This window comes from Protopterus annectens, chromosome 1.part2 (assembly GCF_019279795.1).
Source record: "Protopterus annectens isolate FY-2018-M chromosome 1.part2, PAN1.0, whole genome shotgun sequence".
Taxonomy (NCBI): Eukaryota; Metazoa; Chordata; order Ceratodontiformes; family Protopteridae; genus Protopterus; species Protopterus annectens.
In genome coordinates, this window is record NC_056727.1 from 854,737,364 (window position 1) to 854,750,056 (window position 12,693).

At 37.7% G+C, this 12,693-nt stretch overlaps 1 protein-coding gene across 5 annotated transcripts in view; it reads left to right on the plus strand.

Moving 5' to 3' along the window:
- Positions 1-12,693, plus strand: part of CHRM3 (cholinergic receptor muscarinic 3) — a 3,548,735-nt gene that overhangs the window by 2,232,136 nt on the left and 1,303,906 nt on the right. The gene's annotated exons all lie outside the window — the stretch shown is intronic.

Below are 12,693 nucleotides of genomic sequence, written 5' to 3' on the forward strand. Positions count from 1 at the left end.
TGTAGTAGTAAACTTGGTAGAACTACCATAATACTGTTAAGCTGTCCAATAGACAAACATTTATCTAAACACAGTAAGTTCAAACAAACAAAAGTTTTCACACTATATATGGTCTTTTGCTGTCCTATACAACTTCCTTGTTTGACTTTCTCCTTTCTACCCCCAATCACTAATAATCTTGTTGGCCATGCCTTAACCAATGGAGTTCCTTGTCATGTTTACTCTTTAATAGACTAGCTGCTTACTAGAAAGCCCTTTCTGGTTTATGGCAGGGTACATCCCCCTGTAAACCTCCTTACTCAACTATCTAGTTACTTATCCTGTTGTTTGGCTGAGTGGAACTCAAATTCCTTAACCCTTTAACTCCATGATTGTGTCTAAAATGGTTGTTACTCTTGTGCTTTGCATTTTAACTGATAAACTGGATATACCATTGTATTCCCGATTTCCTGCTAGACCTTTGCTAATCTTGAACTGAGGTTCTGTCCTACCCTGCTATTTGCTTTGCTTTAACACTTAATATCATTCTGTAACAACATAGTAATCTGTGCTTGTCCAGGACAAGCTTCCTGTTCTATTCTCTTTTTCTAAAACAAGACCATTATCGGTTTGAATTATTTATTAGGTAGGAACAAAAATGGACATTGTTAAATCACCATTACTTAATTAAGTCTTCACTTTTAAAACAGTTATAAATATCAGAATTTAAAACAAGCCTAAAAGTTGGGTGAAATTGTTTGGCCCTGTCTTCTCTAGTTAACATTCCTGTCTAACCCTACATATGAATACTCTTGAAATCAACACATTTGTCAGCCAATTCCTTACTAATGGGCTACAAAAAATGTGTTGCCCCTGCAGTACACTCCTTTTCAATGTTGCATGGATGTCAGGAACAATACCTCTGGATTTGCAAACTGGGTTAGTGGTCCTTAGTTATCAAAATGGTTCAGTAAAAAGTAAGAAAGACCCAGCAAAGCTGAAGTCTTCACTGTATAACACCTTAGATCGCCTGCAGTGAGGGCCCATGAGATATATATACAAATGGCAATCTTAAGGACATACCAGTGTTTCAACTACTTGGCATTTGAATGCCCATGATTTTATACTTTTTAAGTCTTTTTGGGATCATTCAGACCAAAAAAGTCAAACCACAAGCTGTGGACAGATATGTTATGACTTGTTTTTCCCCTCTGTTTGTTTATTTATTTATTTTACCTTCTCTGTACATCATAATTGGGTTGTTTGACTGTATTTTAGAAACACAGAGCTTAAAATCAAACATTATGTGCTTAAATATTATGGTACTTCCAAAATATCCCAAATAATATCCATACCAAAAGATAAAAAGGTGACACAGGCATATTCACTGAAAACTGCAAGAAAGACCCATACAAACAAAATACATTGCTGTGTAATACTTATTATTTATTTATTTTTATTTTACATTTGTTGACCGGGATAATCCGTCTGGATACATGTCCATTTTCAGCGGAGGCCCGGGGAGAAAAGCTCCACATATACAAATTTTTATATACATAAAGTTTCTATTATTACATAGGAACATACAAATTGTTATCTAATACAATGATTAAAGAAGGCAAAGGTAATTACAAGCAGAACAATTATCTCAATATCAGTTCGATTAGCCTCAATACAGTGGTGAATAAGGTTTCAGTTGTTACAAAGCGAGGAGAAATGTCAGGTGGATAGATTAGGTAGAAAGGAGGGTCATGGAGTATACCATGGGAATTAAATGAAAGAAGAGAAGCGAGAGATACTAAGAGGGTTGGAGGGAATTAATCCGGGAATGAGCATTGGCAAAGCCAGTGTGATTTAAAATATTGAAGTGGACTTTTTTTAAAGAGGGATAAGGAGGTAATGGTAGTAATGCTAGAAGGAAGAGAATTCCAAGTTTTGGCAGTGACGTTAGCAAATAGAGCATCACCTCCTGCATTATGGGATTTGACATTTTGAAAAAGAAGCCTATTTGCGGAGCATAGGCTATTTAGGTTGTTATATGGTGTAATTAGGCACTTTAGTGCAGGAGCTTTGTCCGGGTGTTTAAGTATCTTAAATGCCTCTATAAGTTGGTTTTGCTGAAGAAGGTTTGGGAGTTCTATCCATCCAAGGGTTTTTAGGTTATTACAGTGGTGCGTTCTATGTGGAGTGCCAGTGGCAAATCTGGCAATGTGATTATACGAACTTGAGAGTTTATTTAGCTCACTTTTGTTAAGCTTGGTGAAAACTGGGGATGCATATAAGAGTGTAGATAGTAAGTGAGTGCGGGCAATTGTTGTTTTTGTCATTGGGGTTAGAAAGGCTTTGATTCTATATAGTGACCCTAATTTCTTGTTCACGGTTTTAATGGTATTATTAATATGCGTATCAAATCTAAGTTTATTGTCTATGGTAACTCCTAGTAGCTTGATATGGGGGTCAGGTGTGATAGTTGTCCCATTGTTTGATTGATTGATTGATTACCTCCTGCAGTGGAGGTCCATGGAATATTAGAAACAACCACTTAAGGACATACCAGTGTTTCAGCTAGATGACTCCTGAATACCCCTTTACTTTTAAGTCTTTATGGAACATACTGGACAATAAAGCCAAGCCTGTGGCATTATAATCTGGAACAGATGATGTGGTCCGCCCTGGGTGCAAACTGTACGGTGTGCAGCCTTGCCTTTTAAATGGTTTACACATTTTAAATGTGAAAAATGTAAACTAAATCCAGAGCCAGATACTTTAAGGGAGCATTCTTCTTTAAGAATGACCTCTGTGCATATCTGCATGCAGCAGCACATACATGCACCAACACATGCATGCACCTGTTCTTAATTGGATAATTTTTAAGGTCATTAATCAATTAGTATGCTCATTAAGTATGTAGAATCGTATATAAAATAAGTGGGGACTATTTTGAATTTGTTTGGATTTGGTCTGAAGAAGCTGGCGTATTGCAGCTGGTGAAAGCGCTCACCATTCATTTGTGAATAAAAGGAGTTTTGTTTGGCAACCTCTACGCCTTTTTTGTGGATTTACCTGTTGCATACTCATTTTCCACATTCCACATAGAATTTAAATACAAGGTGTGTATATTTTTTGTGTTCTGCATTCCGCAGAGAATTTATATAGAAGACACTCGAGTGTGTGTGTGTGTGTGTGTGTGTGTGTGTGTGTGTGTGTGTGTGTGTGTGTGTGTGTGTGTGTGTGTGTGTGTGTGTGTGTGTGTGTGTGTGTGTGTGTGTGTGTGTGTGTGTGTGTGTGTGTGTGTGTGTGTGTGTGTGTGTGTGTGTGTGTGTGTGTGTGTGTGTGTGCATGTGTGTCTGTGAGTGGTTAGCATACCTCTCAAATGTGGACAAAGCCTAAAATAATGTAGGGACAAAAGCCCAAAAATAGGGACAGCTTTCAAATATTGCTCTTATAAACTTAGTATGTTGCTCAAATAACAAGATTTGTGTTCGCATGCATATTCTGAACAATATGAAATCTGTAACCTCCATGGCGCATCCTATAACTGTCTACTGCTGTAGTGTGATAGAATAGTTAGATAGGAGTTCTAATCCCAAACTTGGCGACTGTGTGTGTGGATGTCTGTCTGTGTAGACAGCAATGCTTTTTACCTATGAACCTGTATATCAAACAAAGCTCCTCATTAGTACTCTTCAAGATAAATCTTGATGACTGGATGGGAGATAGGAAGTTCACCCGGGGATCACTTCTGTGGCTCTGCTCGACTGGGGCACAGAACAATAATTTTCTTGGGTGGTGAAAGCCAGGGTACCGTTTGGCTAGGCTTATATAGGGGCCAAGAAGAGATACTCTGCAAGTAAGACCCAGATGCAAGGCAGGAAGCAGTTCAAGTAGACAAAAGATTGCCAGCACCAAATTCAGTGTAGAGCATCAAAAAGCATCCAAAAATGCTGATAAGTAAAGTATATAAACTTTAATTAAATATAATAAACAACCCAGACCGGTTTCAGCCAACAGGGTTTCCACACTGGGAATAAAAGAATAGTAACTGTGAAGTCACACACACACACATAAATATATATATATATATATATATATATATATATATATATATATATATATATATATAGAGCATGAGTCATCCAATAGGATTCTTCCCAAAGTGATCTTCCCAACATTCAAAATGTTTCCTATGTGGGAAACAAAGAGAACATAAAAACAAAATGTTGTATAATAAAGCAACCACATAATCATTATACATTATAATTAGTAAAATAAAACTTTATAAGTGATCATTCAAGTCGGGTGAGAACAAAGCCCCCAGTTTAATGACCCAATTGTTCTCTTTTTTGGTGAGAATAGAATGCCATCCTTGCTTATTGGATCTATCACCAAGAATTCTGTCAATGATGATGAACTGGAATCTGGCTGAATTATGTTGTATGCTATGTCGGAATAGGGCATTGGTCTCCCTCCTGGTCCATATGTCACTACGGTGTTCAGACATGTGTAATTGAAGTGGTCGTGAAGTCTATCCATCATAGAATGAACCACATGTACACGTTACAAGATATACCACCCAATCGCTGTTACAATTGCCAAAGAATTTGATATCAAAAATCCTATCAGTGTTTTTGCTAGTGAAGTGTTTTGATGTGAAAATGAATGGACATGATGAGCAATGACCACAATGGTATGTGCCCCATAGTTTATTGCCTGTCATGGTTAGTTGGTGATGTATGGCTCCAGCCGAACTGACCCTCTTGAAGTGTGAAAAAAATGAACCAAATGTCCTCCCCCTTTTGTATCCATACTTACATACATCACTTATCCAAGATATAAGCTCCTCATTGGCTGTGAGAATATTCCATTGCTTGGATGTAACATTCCTAATAAGATTAATGTTATGTCCAAATGTTGTGATGAACCGTATAGATTCATCCTGTTCAGTCCGAGTCTTGTCAGAATATTTGAGGAGAGAGGTTCTGGTAGAATTGAGAGCAACTTGTTGAGCACCCCAGATGTCAAGTTCCTGATAGCCCTTAGCTCTGAACCTGTTAGACAAATCATGTTGAGATTCATCATAATCATTATCTGAAGAACAGATTCTGAGAATCCTGAGGAACTGAGGCTTGGGTATATTATGGATGATGTGGTAGGGATGCATACTGGTTGCATGTAGTAAGCTGTTATATTGGGGGTATTTGCAGAATGTTTTACTGCGTAAAGTGTCATCTGGATTCATGGTTATCGTCACGTCCAGGAAATTGATTTCATTTTTATCATGAGAGGATGAAAATTCAATACCTCATTTGTTCTGGTTGAGATATAGAACAAATTCTGCTAAATATTCCTCATCAGAAAGCCAAACGCCAACAATCATCCAAATATCTGCGCCAAGTATCAAGTTCCTCAAGATATAAATTATATGCAGAATCATAAATGAGGTGTTCCTCAATATATCCCATGAATAGATCTGCGTATATGGAGGCAAAAGATGCCTCCATGGTGGTACCCTTAAGCTGCCAATAACATTCTCCCTGAAAATAAAAAACATTTTTATTGAAAACACATTCAGCCATGCAGACCAAAAGTGTGTTAAAACCTACGGGATAAAGTTGTGCTTTGTCTAACCAAAATTTTAGGGCTTCCAATCCAGCCCATTGTGGTATGTTGGTATATAGAGCCTTGACATCCAGGGTGCAGAGTAGCCAGTCGGGTTCTAGTTGGTTATCAGCATTAATGTGCAGAAATTGTGTGGTATCCTGTATTCTGGCATGAATCAGGCTAAGTAATGGTTTGAGATATAAGGTGAGGAATTCTGATAATGGTTCTGTTGAACCCATACCAGATACAATTGGTCTTCCAGGGGGTTTGTTGAGACATTTATGTGTCTTGGGTAACAAATATAATGTTTGTTTCTGTGGCTCTTGTACTGTAAGATGTGCCTTCACTGTATCAGATATAATACCCTTAGAGACAGCTAGGTCCAAAAAGTTGTCAATTTCTTGCTTGAAGTTAAGAGTGGGGTCAATAGGCATCTTCATGTAATGGGAAGGGTTGGAAAGTTGTCCATTTCCCTCCCCCAGATAATAATCCGTGTCTATGATAACTATTACCCCACCCTTGTCGGCCTGAGTGATGACAATATTTTTATTGTCCCTAAGTTGCTGCAATGCCTGTTGTTCAGTATTGGTTAAATTATGTTTCAAGGGTGAAAATTGATCCAACTTAAAATGTGTGTCTCTGAGTACCGCTTGTTGAAGGACTGCTACATTTTGGTTCATGGGTGGTATAAAGTTGGATTTGTGAAATTTGAATTCGTTAGATCTTTGAGAGTCTGATCTGGACCCAAAGAATAGCTTGAGGTTGATCCTACGGCAAAAATCATTAATGTCATTCACTATGTCAGACTCATCAACAAAAAACCCAGGAACAAAATTCAAACCTTTATTAAGAATTTTCTTTTGGTCCTCGGTTAAAACAGTTTGAGAAATATTCAAAATATTGCCATCTATTGTCTCATAAGTGTTTGAATAAGACCCTTGATTGTGTCTATTTTTGTACCTTCTATGCTTTCTCCCACCCCTCCTCCTAGTATGTTTAAAGGGTGGGCTTGGTTCTTAGCTTTTTTAGGAACCAGGCATTCACCAGTGTTAGTTCCTTCAGTGTCTGCAGTGGAGGAATCATCTGCTGATGTACTGCTATACATGTGAGACCCTTTAATATGGATCTGGGTCTTTTCTTGAAGTTCCTACTGGGATTCTGTCTGGTATAAATACATCTAACGTTTTTGGTAGTGTCACAAGGTCATCCTCTTTGTTATTCGGTTAGATCCCTATGAAAGTTTTTGATTTTTTTGTCCTTTATCTGTTTTTCAAAAACCAGCAAATCTTTTGACCACTTATTAAGACATATAGAAAATTGTGAGTGTCCCTCATAAGCTTTGACTTCACCACACAGGTCACCAACCTCTAATATTTGTATTGGTATTACTTTTTGGTGGACATAGGGACTACCTCTTTGATAAGCCGGTTTAGTCTTGAACTGGATACATAGAACTTGGTGCCCACCACTTTTGACAGCTTATAGCACATATCATTTTTATTTTTTGACCTGTTCCTATAAATACTCTATTCTTCATTTGAGGTCTGTTCAGACCCATTAATTTCCAGCTTATTGTCATGGATCTAGAAACAATACTTCAAGGGCTTTGTGCCGACAGAAATGACATTGGTGTCTTTGGTATACCAAATGAGAATGGTACTACACAACTTATAGATCCAGGTGACGGCTGCAACAGTGCTTTCCAGAAACCTGGCAAAAGCATGAAAAGTTTGAGATCAAACATATGGCACTTGAGACTTTTTAAAGCTTATTTGAAAAAGGAAATAACCCCTAGGGGTTTGAGAATCAAAAATCAACCACTAGTAAGTAAAACTGATGAAACTTTGACCAATGAATGGTATCTAGCCCAACAACAGGCATCCATGAACTTTGTTCGAATATTGAGTTCATATTATGAACGAACTATTGAAACAAATATTAAAGAGCTTGGTGACCCGTGTGGTGAAGTCAAAGCTTATGAGGGGCACTCACAATTTTCTATATGTCTTAATAAGCTGTCAAAAGATTTGCTGTTTTTTGAAAAACAGATAAAGGACAAAAAAATAAAAAAATGTAATAGGGATCTAACCGAATAACAAAGAGGACGACCTTTTGACACTACCAAAAATGTTAGATTTATGGATACCAAACAGAATCCTGGCAGGAACTTCAAGAAAAGACCCAGATCCATATTAAAAGGGTCTCACACGTATAGCAGTACATCAGCAGATGATTCCTCCACTGCAGACATTGAAGGGACTAACACTGGTGAATCCCCGATTCCTAAAAAAGCTAAGAACCAAGCCTCCCTTTAAACATACTAGGAGGAGGGGTGGGAGAAAGCATAGAAGGTACAAAAATAGACACAATCTAGGGTATTATTCAAACACTTATGAGACAATAGATGGCAATATTTTGAATATTTCTCAAACTGTTTTAACCGAGGACCAAAAAAAACTTCTTAATAAAGGTTTGAATTTTGTTCCTGGGTTTTTTGTTGATGAGTCTGACATAGTGAATGACATTAATGATTTTTGCCGTAGGATCAACCTCAAGCTATTCTTTGGGTCCAGATCAGACTCTAAAAGATCTAACGAATTCAAATTTCACAAATCCAACTTTGTACCACCCATGAACCGAAGTGTAGCAGTCTTTCAACAAGCGGTACTCAGAGACATACATATTAAGTTGGATCAATTTTCACCCTTGAAACATAATTTAACCAATACTGAACAACAGGCATTGCAGCAACTTAGGGACAATAAAAATATTGTCATTACTCAGGTTGACAAGGGTGGGGCGATAGTTATCATGGACATGGATTATTATCTGGGGGAGGGAAATGGACAACTTTCCAACCCTTCCCAATAAAATGAAGATGCCTATTGACCCCACTGTCAACTTTAAGCAAGAAATTGACAACTTTTTGGACCTAGCTGTCTCTGAGGGCATTATATCTGATACAGTGAAGGCACATCTTATAGTACAAGATCCTCAGAAACAAACATTATATCTGTTACCCAAGATACATAAATGTCTCAACAAACCCCCTGGAAGACCAATTGTATCCGGTATGGGTTCATTAACAGAACCATTATCAGAATTCCTCACCTTATATCTCAAACCATTACTAGGCCTGAGTCGTGCCAGAATACAGGATACCACACAATTTCTGCACATTATTGCTGATAACCAACTAGAACCCGACTGGCTACTCTGCACCCTGGATGTCAAGGCTCTATATACCAACATACCACATTGGGCTGGATTGGAAGTCCTGAAATTTTGGTTAGACAAAGCACAACTTTATCCCGTAGGTTTTAACACACTTTTGGTCTGCATGGCTGAACATGTTCTCAATAAAAATGTTTTTTATCTTCAGGGAGAATGTTACTGGCAGCTTAAGGGTACCGCCATGGGGGCATCTTTTGCCCCCATATACGCAGACCTATTCATGCGATATGTTGAGGAACACCTCATTTATGACTCTGCACATAAGTTGTATCTTGAGGAACTTGATATTTGGCGCAGATATTTGGATGATTGTTGGCTGGTTTGGCGTTCTGATGAGGAATATTTAGCAGAATTTGTTCTATATCTCAACCAGAGCAAATGGGATATTGAATTTTCATCCACTCATGATAAAAATGAAATTAATTTCCTGGACGTGACTATAACCAGGAATCCAGATGACACTTTACGCAGTAAAACATTCTGCAAATACCCCCAGTATAACAGTTTACTACATGCAACCAGTATGCATCCCTACCACATCCTCCAAAATATACCGAAGTCTCAGTTCCTCAGGATTCGCAGAATTTGTTCTTCAGATAATGATTATGATGAATCTCAACATGATTTGTCTAACAGGTTCAGAGCTAGGGGCTATCAGGAACTTGACATCTGGGGTGCTCAACAAGTTGCTCTCAATTCTACCAGAACCTCCCTCCTCAAATATTCTGACAAGACTCGGACTGAACAGGATGAATCTATACGGTTCATCACAGCATTTGGACGTAATATTAACCTTATTAGGAATGTTACATCCAAGCATTGGAATATTCTCACAGCCAATGAGGAGCTTATGTCTTGGATAGGTGATGTATGTAAGTATGGATACAGAAGGGGGAGGACATTAGGTTCATTTTTTTCACACTTCAAGAGGGTTAGTTCGGCTGAAGCCATACACCACCAACTAACCATGACAGGCGATAAACTATGGGGCACATACCATTGTGGTCATTGCTCATCATGTCCATTAATTTTCACATCAAAACATTTCACTAGCAAAAACACTGATAGGATTTTTGATATCAAATTCTTTGGCAATTGTAACAGCGATTGGCTGGTATATCTTGCAACGTGTACATGTGGTTCATTCTATGTTGGACAGACTTCATGACCACTTCGATTACACAATGTCTGAACACCGTAGTGACATACGAACCAGGAGGGAGACCAATGCCCTATTCCGACATAGCATACAACATAATTCAGCCAGATTCCAGTTCATCATCATTGACAGAATTCTTGGAGATAGATCTAATAAACAAGGATGGCACTCTATTCTCACCAAAAAAGAGAAGTATTGGATCATTAAACTGGGGTCTTTGTTCTCACCTGGCTTGAATGATCACTTATAAAGTTTTATTTTACTAATTACAATGTATAATGATTATGTGGCTGTTTTATTGTATAACGTTTATTTTTATTTTCTCTTTGTTTCTCACATAGGAAACATTTTGAATGTTGGGAAGATAACTTTGGGAAAAATCCTACTGGATGATTCATGATATATATATATATATATATATATATATATATATATATATATATATATATATATATGTATATATATGTGTGTGTGTGTGTGTGCGTGTCACTTCACAGTTACTGTTCTTTTATTCCCAATGAGGAAAGCCTGTTGGCTGAAACTGGTCTGGGTTGTTCATTATATTTAATAAAAAATTATATACTTTACTTATCAGCATTTTTGGATGCTTTTTGATGCTCTACACTGAATTTGGTGCTGACAATCCTTTGTCTACTAGGCTTATATAGGCCCTAGGACCAATAGCCTAGTACCTACTTATGAACCTATGAAACTCAAATGGCTGCCATTATTTAGAAACTTCAGTACTTAGTTTTTTACTAGAAAAACAGAATTTTTATGAGGAACAGACAAAAAATGTGAACCAAAAATCTGGGCATTCTGCCAAAATCTAGACAGTTGCGAATAATGCAGGTTAGTACATTTCCTCAGGCTCAAACCTGTACATTGCATACAGGAAGACAAGAACCTGAATCCATTATACCAACTACCAAATTAGTAAAAAAAAATAGTTTTGGTTCATTTTCAAGGAAAGAGGTTTCAGTGAATTTGAAAAGAATTATAAGCTTCAATGCATTTTCAAGGAATTGTGACCTTCAAGGGAAAAGAAGGTTACTGCTGCTCATGCTAAGTCTGTTTTCAGTGTGTGTCCATTTTGCTTAACAAATGGTCATAGCATAACAAATAGCACAATTGTATTTGATGCAGGAGGCTGTGAGTTCTACTCCCACAGCATGCAGATGGATTACTGATACAGCTGTACTTCATAGGGGAGGAGGTGGAGTGCTGTAGTGCTGAGCTTGTCCCTCTTTGGACGAGATGCCTAGTAGTTATGAACCTGTTGTCGGATTGCCATCCATTCGCTATTGCAATATTACCAGCTTACCCATTTTTTTATGTAACATAGATAATTTATTTTTCAAGAGCAGCAGGCACTGAATTTGTAGATGAAACACGGAATATATAAAGTTGTTTGTTAGCAGCAACCTTTTCATTAGTTACAGATCTCTTTAATGTGGTACTATTCAGATGACTTTTACTTCTGCAGAGATTGTGTATATTGACTGGTATTAGTGGATGGTAATGACAGATGTTTGAGTGGCCTTTTATGGTTGAAATGTTCTGAAATGGACAGTTTTGTTATTATTGGGTCATACATTTTGTTTCATCGATTACTGGAAAAATGTTCAAAACTACAGATTTAAAACACACTAACAGGTGGTGCTTTATTATACAAGGAGTACAATTTAATGCAATCAGGAAGGTGAATCAAAGAACACATGCATGTTTGCATAGTCCTAAAATGTGTGCAAGGGTCATATGATTTGAAAACTGCCCAAAAGTAAACTTTATCTGCCTTTGGTCAGATGCATTTTCTTTGAATGTGAGTTTCAGTGAATGTGAGTTTCAAGGGAGGAGAGAAGTTTACAGTTAATGCTAAGTCTGTTTTCATTGTGGTACTGTATTGTTTTGTTTAGCAGGTCTCTATCAGTTTTTGTGCTATAAAATTTGAAATAAAAGTTTTAAATTAAATACAAATATCTGTAATCATTATAGAAGTAAAGAACATGGCAAGTACACTGAGAGGTTGGAACAGTGTTTATGGTAGCTGAGGAGAAATACATAAGTAATGGGACACTGTAATGGCTGCAGGGGGGATGGGGTGCTGTGTGTGTGTGTTGGGGGGAGGTCTGGTCCACTGTCCTGGCTAGGGCTCCATTTGACCATGAACCGGCTAAGGAGTAAATACTTTGTTTGTTCCTCTTGCATGCATCTGTGTGTCCATACGTCCACATGTGAGAACATGGTACAAGATTGGAGGAAGTTCTGAAGCAACTACAGACAAGACCAGAGAGAACCGCTACTGTTATTTTTAAAATTAACTGCAGCCTTCTAGTTGTACAATAGTACAATGCAGTTCAGAGTTTTGCAGTGGAAAAAGTTTTTTTTGTTTGTTTGTTTAATTAAACCCTGCAAACTGGATTAATCACAGCAAGTACATCAGCCAGGGCATTGCGGACTACTAGAAAATTTCTGATCCAGGTGTCAAACATGCTAAGTATGCCACTGAGCCAATTAAACCTCAATAGCTGCAGACAGGAGGACAGAGCACATATTCCAGTTAACAAGAGCTCATGTCCCCTTGCTTCTCTAGGAAAGCATACACCAAGGTTCTGAAAGGATTCACACAGGTGATCCTGTTTATGAAGAGCAACAGAGACTGTCTCCTGCTCAAAAAAGATTAGATCCACTTCTTGCCCTTGCATAGATATTGGAAGAGG